This window comes from Pseudophryne corroboree, chromosome 7, assembly GCF_028390025.1.
Source record: "Pseudophryne corroboree isolate aPseCor3 chromosome 7, aPseCor3.hap2, whole genome shotgun sequence".
NCBI classification, from domain to species: Eukaryota; Metazoa; Chordata; class Amphibia; order Anura; family Myobatrachidae; genus Pseudophryne; species Pseudophryne corroboree.
This window is the reverse complement of record NC_086450.1, coordinates 419,863,874-419,874,603: the sequence shown is the minus strand read 5'-3', so window position 1 is coordinate 419,874,603 and position 10,730 is coordinate 419,863,874. Positions and strand designations below refer to the sequence as shown.

At 46.1% G+C, this 10,730-nt stretch overlaps 1 protein-coding gene across 1 annotated transcript in view; it reads left to right on the top strand.

Annotated features, from left to right (window-relative positions):
* The window catches only part of LOC134945485 (SEC14-like protein 5), a 261,987-nt gene that overhangs the window by 63,784 nt on the left and 187,473 nt on the right, over window positions 1-10,730 (top strand). The gene's annotated exons all lie outside the window — the stretch shown is intronic.

The following is a 10,730-nucleotide window of genomic DNA, read 5'->3' as shown; positions in this document are numbered from 1 at the left end:
TTGTTTGACCCAACCGTGTCGACCTAATGCATGTCTACCATTAGTGGTAGACCAATTGACTGTAGACCTTTTTAGTGTAGATCTTATAATCAATACCCATGCAGTGATAGGGGCCTATACATACGGGGGTGGCCAGTCACCAGAGGGGGTGTGCCCAGCCTCCATAGAGGCTTGGTTAATCATTAGAGAGTACATAGTCTGGGACGTTTAATAAATATATATAGTAAATACTGCTAGTGCATGCATTATAATGTACCAGAACAGCAATGCGCTGCAGAAAACATGCCACCATTCTGTGCAGTATAATGTAACATATATATATAAGTCAAGCGCACAGTCTGGAACCTGATCTGTAGGGCCTCATGCAGTGGTGCCCACTAGGGGGTTCCCTGTACCCCTATGGGACAGTCCCACCTTGTACGTATGGGATGCGGTCAATTTACCTACAATCAAAATCCCGACGGTCAAAATACAGACAACCATTAACCGATGGTTAAAATACCGACAAGGTCAAAATACCGACATTTGAAAACAAACAAGGTCAAAATACCGACATGGTCAAAATTCCGACATTTAAAATACCGACAAGGTCATAATCCCGACATGGTCAAAATACCGACATTTGAAATACAGACAAGGTCAAAATACCGACATTTAAAATGTCGACAGGTCAAAAAGTCGAAACACGTTTTTAATTGAAACCGACTTGTTCATACTTTACCATCCCAGTGGAGCTGGAGGGGGAACATAATAGCGTTCCAAGCGCAGTGAGGCATCGCGCCCGAAGCTGCGAGGGTACGCTTATATGGTGTCCATGTCGACATATACACAAAAACAATGAAAACTCGTGTCGATTTTTTTTGACCTGTCAACATTTTAAATGTCAGTATTTTGACCTTGTCGGTATTTCAAATGTCGGTATTTTGACCGTGTTGGGATTTTGACCTTGTCGGTATTTTGACCATAAGGGTTTTGATTGTAGGTATATCATACTAAACCAGTACGTATGGCAGGTGCAGATTATCTAAGTATAGCCTCTTATGTGAACGATTATGTATCCCTGTACGTAACCACTATCACCAACAAACCCGTGACACTTCCCACAACATGCCCATAAGATGGACCATCTCTGTGCATTTGTTTAGTCACCTCCTAGTCACTGCCCAGGAATACCCAACACAACTTCACAACATTTCTGAGACTGCGCATCTGCCAAGTGCTGCAATCGCACCTGTGAGTCTAAACGCATACGGAGTGCAGCTTATGCTGGCCATACACTAGGACGACCAGCATCCGATCCGATTCCGGTCACAATTTCCCTTCAATTCCCCTGGGAGTTCCGGACACATGATTTTTTATTTTTTGGACGCACGATGTGGATACGATGAAGCATACGATCTATCGAGCAATCTTATGCCTCACAAAAAGCACGTGATCACCTTAAAAAAAATGGCACTCAAAACGCTGCTGATCAAATGTTCCATTTAACGATGCATCGTATGTGCATTAAACATGTTACGATGAGCATACGATAACGATGGATAATATGGGCTGCACGTATGATCAGAGGATGCGACATTCGACCTGCGGGACCTCGCATTGCATCGTAATCATACCCAAAACATGCATGATGTGCACGAAGCATCGAACAACGCGTAGAAATCGTACATTCGTACACGATATCGTCCTAGTGTATGGCCAGCTTTAGAAAGATTTAAAACACTGCGGGCCCATTATGGGGCTGATGCAATAGCCTGCGAGATGCAGTCATTACAAAGGCAATAGCAGGCTGCTCTATGGCCCTCATTCCGAGTTGATCGGTCGCAAGGCGAATTTAGCAGAGTTACACACGCTAAGCCGCCGCCTACTGGGAGTGAATCTTAGCTTCTTAAAATTGCGACCGATGTATTTGCAATATTGCGATTACTAACTACTTAGCAGTTTCAGAGTAGCTCCAGACTTACTCTGCCTGTGCGATCAGTTCAGTGCTTGTCGTTCCTGGTTGACGTCACAAACACACCCAGCGTTCGCCCAGGCACTCCCACCGTTTCTCCGGCCACTCCTGCGTTTTTTCCGGAAACGGTAGCGTTTTCAGCCACACGCCCCTGAAACGCCGTGTTTCCGCCCAGTAACACCCATTTCCTGTCAATCACATTACGATCGCCGGAGCGAAGAAAAAGCCGTGAGTAAAAATACTTTCTTCATAGTAAAGTTACTTGGCGCAGTCGCAGTGCGAACTTTGCGCATGCGTACTAAGCGGATTTTCACTGCGATGCGATGAAAAAGAACGAGCGAACAACTCGGAATGAGGGCCTATGTTTTTTACCGGATCTAACTGTGTCAGGGGGATATTTGATGTGGACCTTCCCAACATCCCAAAAGGAATCTCCTAAAGGAATCTCAATAGTGATATCTTTAGGTTTCCTAGTATGTTCTAGGCAACTCACTTGGAGCGCTGTGCTGGGAGAGCTCCGTTACTGCCCTCCTTTTCTACCTTGATGTCAGTAAATGCGGCCCACACTAATGTAGATAGGCAGTGGTCTTTCTGAACATGGTTAAAGTAATAAATAGATCTTTGCACTTCTGCAATCAAATTCTTTGCTGAGTGAGAGCTGTCATGTTGCCTCCTCTCAGTGGGCTCAGAGGGGGAGAGGGTACAAATTACCTTGGCCCAGGTCTGAAGGAGAGGCCCAGTGGGGGGCCCAGGCTCACACCTCCTTTGATTAGACCATGCCGGCTAAAAAGAACCTGGGCCCAGCCAGGCTCTCTACTGCCCTAGCTGGGAGGCATGCCATGCTCCTCTGAGTGGGTGCTTCTCATGCGCTAAACACGCCCCCATAGAGGTGTTGCCATGCCCCCTGCATGTTGTGGTCACAACCGCTCCAGGGTGTGTGTGGGGGGGGGGGGGGCAGAAAGTTGTTGCACCGGGGCAGGGCCGGATCTAGGGGGGGGGGAGAAGGGGGCGACCGCCCCCCCCTAACACAGTCATAGCCATGCCCACTTTTGAGCAGAAGAGAGCTCTCCTGGGAGAGCCTGAGGCAGAATGATGTGCTGCACAGAGAAGCCAGGATAGCAAGGGTTACAGAGCATTTGCCCCACTTGCTGGTGTGTGGGTACTAGGGCTAATAAATACAATTACCCCATAGCACAGTCACATGTACATAGAACAATCACAAAGCTCTATCTCAGTCTCACTCAAAAAGTTCAGTCAGAATTGAGAGAGGAGGAGTTAGGATTGCAGATGGGAGGAGTTGGGACTGTAGAGTCAAGATTAAACAGTAAACCGCCCCCCCTAAAGAAAAGTCTAGATCCGTCCCTGCACCAGGGGGCCAGGAATTCTCTTGGCAGCCCTGAGTGGGCTACATTGTGGTGCAAGACCTAGTAGAAATAGGCTGTGTTCTCTTTTGTTACCAAAGAAACAACTAAAGATTGTGACTTGCGGGTGGTTATACTCTAGAGCAGCGGTTCTCAACCTCAACCCTCACGTTTTCCCAACAGGTCATGTTTTCAGTATTTCTCTCTGTGAAAGCAGGCAAGATGATTACTGATTACAGAGATCAACAAAACACGACCTGTTGGTGGTGGAGTTGAGAATCCCTGCCCTAGAGCAAGTTGCTCAGTAATGATGATGACGGACATAGACTGCATCTGATAAAAAGGTCACAAGCATACACATTTATGCAAACCCGCATGTTACGATTATGTTTGCGCCTAACTCTGAATAAGGTCCACAGTTCACATTCTATAGTTAGTGTATTACTGCCATCTACTGTCCAAAGGGGACTCTTCTCCGCAGGCTACACTGTGGTGCAAATACTGTGTAAAAAAAAAAAAAGAAAGAAGAAAAGCTTATTCAGTCATACATTTTTTTAGTAAGCATGGTATAAAACAGGAGAAACAATTCTGCTGTGATATATATATTGCTGCTAAAGTAGAAGTTTGGTTTCAGAAGACTGTAGAATTTTATGTTTTGATTTTAAACTGCCATTATATACTGCAAAGGTCAAATATCTCTCTAACCCCTAATGCATATCATGTTTGTATTTAGTTCCTTTATAAGATTATAAATATGTTCTGTTCACCAGAATAAACATGTATTATATACTGGTCATCAGATGGGGCTCTGCACAGTATACCAGTCATCAGATGGGGCTCTGCACTGTATATTGGCCATCAGATGGGGCTCTGCATTGTATTCTGGTCATCAGATGGTGCTCTGGTTTGTATACTGGTCATCACATGGTATACTGGCCTTTCAATGGGGTTCTGCATTGTATACTGATCAGAGGGAGCTGCATTATATTTGTATATATCTCTCTAAAATGTAAAAACAATGTTACATTTTAACATTTTACATTAGCAAAACCATTACCACAATTTCTGGTCACATTTAGCTGAAACATAAATGTATCTCTAATTTCAATATTTCAAGTAGAGATGAGCGGATTCGGTTCCTCGGAAACCGAACCCCCCCGAACTTCACCCATTTTACACGGGTCCGAGGTATACTCGGATTCTCCCGTATGGCTCGGTTAACCCGAGCGCGCCCGATCGTCATCATCCCGCTGTCGGATTCTCGCGAGATTCGGATTCTATATAAGGAGCCGCGCGTCGCCGCCATTTTGCACTCGTGCATTGGAAATGATAGTGAGAGGACGTGGCTGGCGTCCTCTCACTTTGTTTCAGGGGGCTGCATATCTTTTTTTTCTGGGGACCAGCAGTATTATAGGAGGAGTACAGTGCAGAGTTTTGCTGACCAGTGACCACCAGTATTATACGTTGTCTGCCTGAAAAACGCTCCATATCTGTGCTCAGTGTGCTGCATATATCTGTGCTCACACTGCTTTATTGTGGGGATTGGGGACCAGCAGTATTATATAGGAGGAGTACAGTGCAGAGTTTTGCTGACCAGTGACCACCAGTATTATACGTTGTCTGCCTGAAAAACGCTCCATATCTGTGCTCAGTGTGCTGCATATATCTGTGCTCACACTGCTTTATTGTGGGTACTGGGGACCACCAGTATATTATATAGGAGGAGTACAGTGCAGAGTTTTGCTGACCAGTGACAACCAGTATTATACGTTGTCTGCCTGAAAAACGCTCCATATCTGTGCTCAGTGTGCTGCATATATCTGTGCTCACACTGCTTTATTGTGGGTACTGGGGACCACCAGTATATTATATAGGAGGAGTACAGTGCAGAGTTTTGCTGACCAGTGACCACCAGTATTATACGTTGTCTGCCTGAAAAACGCTCCATATCTGTGCTCAGTGTGCTGCATATATCTGTGCTCACACTGCTTTATTGTGGGGACTGGGGACCACCAGTATATTATATAGGAGGAGTACAGTGCAGAGTTTTGCTGACCAGTGACCACCAGTATACCGTACGTTGTCTGCCTGAAAAACGCTCCATATCTGTGCTCAGTGTGCTGCATATATCTGTGCTCACACTGCTTTATTGTGGGTACTGGGGACCACCAGTATATTATACAGGAGGAGTACAGTGCAGAATTTTGCTGACCAGTGACCACCAGTATTATACGTTGTCTGCCTGAAAAACGCTCCATATCTGTGCTCAGTGTGCTGCATATATCTGTGCTCACACTGCGGTACTGGGGACCACCAGTATATTATATAGGAGGAGTACAGTGCAGAGTTTTGCTGACCAGTACCACCAGTATTATACGTTGTCTGCCTGAAAAACGCTCCATATCTGTGCTGCATTGTAGTATATAGTAGGAGTACAGTGCATAATTTTGCTGACCACCAGTATATAATATATAGGAGTACGGTACAGAAGGCCACTGCTCTACCTACCTCTGTGTCGTCAAGTATACTATCCATCCATACCTGTGGTGCATTTCAGTTTTGCACAGTTTGCTGACCACCAGTATATAATATATAGCAGTACGGTACAGTAGGCCACTGCTCTACCTACCTCTGTGTCGTCAAGTATACTATCCATCCATACCTGTGGTGCATTTAAGTTTTGCACAGTTTGCTGACCACCAGTATATAATATATAGCATTACGGTACAGTAGGCCACTGCTCTACCTACCTCTGTGTCGTCAAGTATACTATCCATCCATACCTGTGGTGCATTTCAGTTTTGCACAGTTTGCTGACCACCAGTATATAATATATAGCAGTACGGTACAGTAGGCCACTGCTCTACCTACCTCTGTGTCGTCAAGTATACTATCCATCCATACCTGTGGTGCATTTCAGTTGTGCGCAGTATATATAGTAGTAGGCCATTGCTATTGATACTGGCATATAATTCCACACATTAAAAAATGGAGAACAAAAATGTGGAGGGTAAAATAGGGAAAGATCAAGATCCACTTCCACCTTGTGCTGAAGCTGCTGCCACTAGTCATGGCCGAGACTATGAAATGCCATCAACATCGTCTGCCAAGGCCGATGCCCAATGTCATAGTAGAGAGCATGTAAAATCCAAAACACAAAAGTTCAGTAAAATGACCCAAAAATCAAAATTAAAAGCGTCTGAGGAGAAGCGTAAACTTGCCAATATGCCATTTACGACACGGAGTGGCAAGGAACGACTGAGGCCCTGGCCTATGTTCATGGCTAGTGGTTCAGCTTCACATGAGGATGGAAGCACTCATCCTCTCGCTAGAAAAATGAAAAGACTTAAGCTGGCAAAAGCACAGCAAAGAACTGTGCGTTCTTCTAAATCACAAATCCCCAAGGAGAGTCCAATTGTGTCGGCTGCGATGCCTGACCTTCCCAACACTGGACGGGAAGAGGTGGCGCCTTCCACCATTTGCACACCCCCTGCAAGTGCTGGAAGGAGCACCCGCAGTCCAGTTCCTGATAGTCAAATTGAAGATGTCACTGTTGAAGTACACCAGGATGAGGATATGGGTGTTGCTGGCGCTGAGGAGGAAATTGACAAGGAGCATTCTGATGGTGAGGTGGTTTGTTTAAGTCAGGCACCCGGGGAGACACCTGTTGTCCGTGGGACGAATATGGCCATTGACATGCCTGGTCAAATTACAAAAAAAATCACCTCTTCGGTGTGGAATTATTTTAACACAAATGCGGACAACAGGTGTCAAGCCGTGTGTTGCCTTTGTCAAGCTGTAATAAGTAGGGGTAAGGACGTTAACCACCTCGGAACATCCTCCCTTATACGTCAACTGCAGCGCATACATCATAAGTCAGTGACAAGGTCAAAAACTTTGGATGACAGCGGAAGCAGTCCACTGACCACTAAATTCCTTCCTCTTGTAACCAAGCTCCTGCAAACCACACCACCAACTCCCTCAGTGTCAATTTCCTCCTTACACAGGAAATCCAATAGTCATGCAGGCCATGTCAGGCCATGTCACTGGCAAGTCTGACGAGTCCTCTCCTGCCTGGGATTCCTCCGATGCATCCTTGAGTGCAACGCCTCCTGCTGCTGGCTCTGCTGTTGTTGCTGCTGGAAGTCCATCGTCATCCCAGAGGGGAAGTCGGAAGACCACTTGTACTACTTCCAGTAAGCAATTGACTGTCCAACAGTCCTTTGCGAGGAAGATGAAATATCACAGCAGTCATCCTGCTGCAAAGCGGATAACTCAGGCCTTGGCAGCCTGGGCGGTGAGAAACGTGTTTCCGTTATCCACCGTTAATTCACAGGCAACTACAGACTTGATTGAGATACTGTGTCCCTGGTACCAAATACCATCTAGGTTCCATTTCTCTAGGCAGGCGATACCGAAAATGTACACAGACCTCAGAAAAAGAGTCACCAGTGTCCTAAAAAATGCAGTTGTACCCAATGTCCACGTAACCACGGACATGTGGACAAGTGGAGCAGGGCAGACTCAGGACTATATGACTGTGACAGCCCACTGGGTATTGCCTCCCGCAGCAAGAACAGCAGCGGCGGCACCAGTAGCAGCATCTCGCAAATGCCAACTCGTTCCTAGGCAGGCTACGCTTTGTATCACCGCTTTCCAGAAGAGGCACACAGCTGACAACCTCTTACGGAAACTGAGGAACATCATCGCAGAATGCCTTACCCCAAATGGACTCTCCTGGGGATTTGTGACATCGGACAACGCCAGCAATATTGTGCGTGCATTACATCTGGGCAAATTCCAGCACGTCCCATGTTTTGCACATACATTGAATTTGGTGGTGCAGAATTATTTAAAAAACGACAGGGGCGTGCAAGAGATGCTGTCGGTGGCCCGAAGAATTGCGGGCCACTTTCGGCATTCAGCCACCGCGTGCCGAAGACTGGAGCACAAGCAAACACTCCTGAACCTGCCCTGCCATCATCTGAAGCAAGAGGTGGTAATGAGGTGGAATTCAACCCTCTATATGCTTCAGAGGATGGAGGAGCAGCAAAAGGCCATTCAAGCCTATACATCTGCCTACGATATAGGCAAAGGAGGGGGAATACACCTGTCTCAAGCGCAGTGAAGAATGATTTCAACGTTGTGCAAGGTTCTGCAACCCTTTGAACTTGCCACACGTGAAGTCAGTTCAGACACTGCCAGCCTGAGTCAGGTCATTCCCCTCATCAGGCTTTTGCAGAAGAAGCTGGAGACATTGAAGGAGGAGCTAAAACAGAGCGATTCCGCTAGGCATGTGGGACTTGTGGATGGAGCCCTTAATTCGCTTAACCAGGATTCACGGGTGGTCAATCTGTTGAAATCAGAGCACTACATTCTGGCCACCGTGCTCGATCCTAGATTTAAAACCTACGTTGTATCTCTCTTTCCGGCAGACACAAGTCTGCAGAGGTTCAAAGACCTGCTGGTGAGAAAATTGTCAAGTCAAGCGGAACGTAACCCGTCAACAGCTCCTCCTTCACATTCTCCCGCAACTGCAGGTGCGAGGAAAAGGCTAAAAATTCCGAGCCCACCCGCTGGCGGTGATGCAGGGCAGTCTGGAGCGAGTGCTGACATCTGGTCCGGACTGAAGGACCTGCCAACGATTACCGACATGTCGTCTACTGTCACTGCATATGATTCTCTCACCATTGAAAGAATGTTGGAGGATTATATGAGTGACCGCATCCAAGTAGGCACGTCAGACAGTCCGTACGTATACTGGCAGGAAAAAGAGGCAATTTGGAGGCCCTTGCAGAAACAGGCTTTATTTTACCTAAGTTGCCCACCCTCCAGTGTGTACTCCGAAAGAGTGTTTAGTGCAGCCGCTCACCTTGTCAGCAATCGGCGTACGAGGTTACTTCCAGAAAATGTGGAGAAGATGATGTTCATCAAAATTAATTATAATCAATTCCTCCGTGGAGACATTCACCAGCAATTGCCTCCAGAAAGTACACAGGGACCTGAGATGGTGGATTCCAGTGGGGACTAATTAATAATCTGTGAGAAGGGGGATGTACACAGTGAAAGGGGTGAGGAATCGGACGATGAGGAGGAGGTGGACATCTTGCCTCTGTAGAGCCAGGAGAGATCGATTGCTTCTTTTTTTGGTGGGGGCCCAAACCAACCAGTCATTTCAGTCACAGTTGTATGGCAGACCCTGTCGCTGAAATTATGGGTTTGTTAAAGTGTGCATGTCCTGTTTATACAACATAAGGGTGGGTGGGAGGGCCCAAGGACAATTCCATCTTGCACCTCTTTTTTCTTTCATTTTTCTTTGCATCATGTGCTGTTTGGGGACTATTTTTTTGAAGTGCCATCCTGCCTGACACTGCAGTGCCACTCCTAGATGGGCCAGGTATTTGTGTCGGCCACTTGTGTCGCTTAGCTTAGCCATCCAGCAACCTTGGTGCACCTCTTTTTTTCTTTGCATCATGTGCTGTTTGGGGACTATTTTTTTGAAGGGCCATCCTGTCTGACACTGCAGTGCCACTCCTAGATGGGCCAGGTGTTTGTGTCGGCCACTTGGGTCGCTTAGCTTAGTCATCCAGCGACCTCGGTGCAAATTTTAGGACTAAAAATAATATTGTGAGGTGTGAGGTGTTCAGAATAGACTGAAAATGAGTGGAAATTATGGTTATTGAGGTTAATAATACTATGGGATCAAAATGACCCCCAAATTCTATGATTTAAGCTGTTTTTGAGGGTTTTTTGTAAAAAAAACACCCGAATCCAAAACACACCCGAATCCGACAAAAAATTTTCAGGGAGGTTTTGCCAAAACGCGTCCGAATCCAAAACACGGCCGCGGAACCGAATCCAAAACACAAAACCCGAAAAATTTCCGGTGCACATCACTAATTTCAAGGTTAACACCTTTGCATTAAGCATATCAGAGAACGAACGAAGCAGCACAGAAAGTCCAGAAGGGATACCCGAAGATCAGGCAGCAGCCTCCTGACATTATCTGTGGTTCAATCATGATATATAGTTTAAATGTTTCAGTTTAGTTAACAGAGCAGGGTTGTACCGACTCCAAACAAATGCTTTTGATGCATTACTGCCACCTAGTGGAAACGTGACGAAATGGTAGGCATAACTGAATCTTTTTATCGTTCAATATTTTCTGCATACCCCCTGAAAACATCCGCTATCTACTGCATCACTCCATTTCCGACAGCAGCTGCAACCCCAATATGCTTCTATGGAAGCTCCGGAATGTGAAATATTCTGTGCAACTGTGATGAACTCCACACTTGTTTAGTAACATCCCTTCATGCCTAGTGAGCACCTCCTCTTTTAATGTGAATGTTTTTGTACGCTTTATAAAATTATTTTTGGATTCAAATCCTCTTTGGCACATTACCTTATGGAGA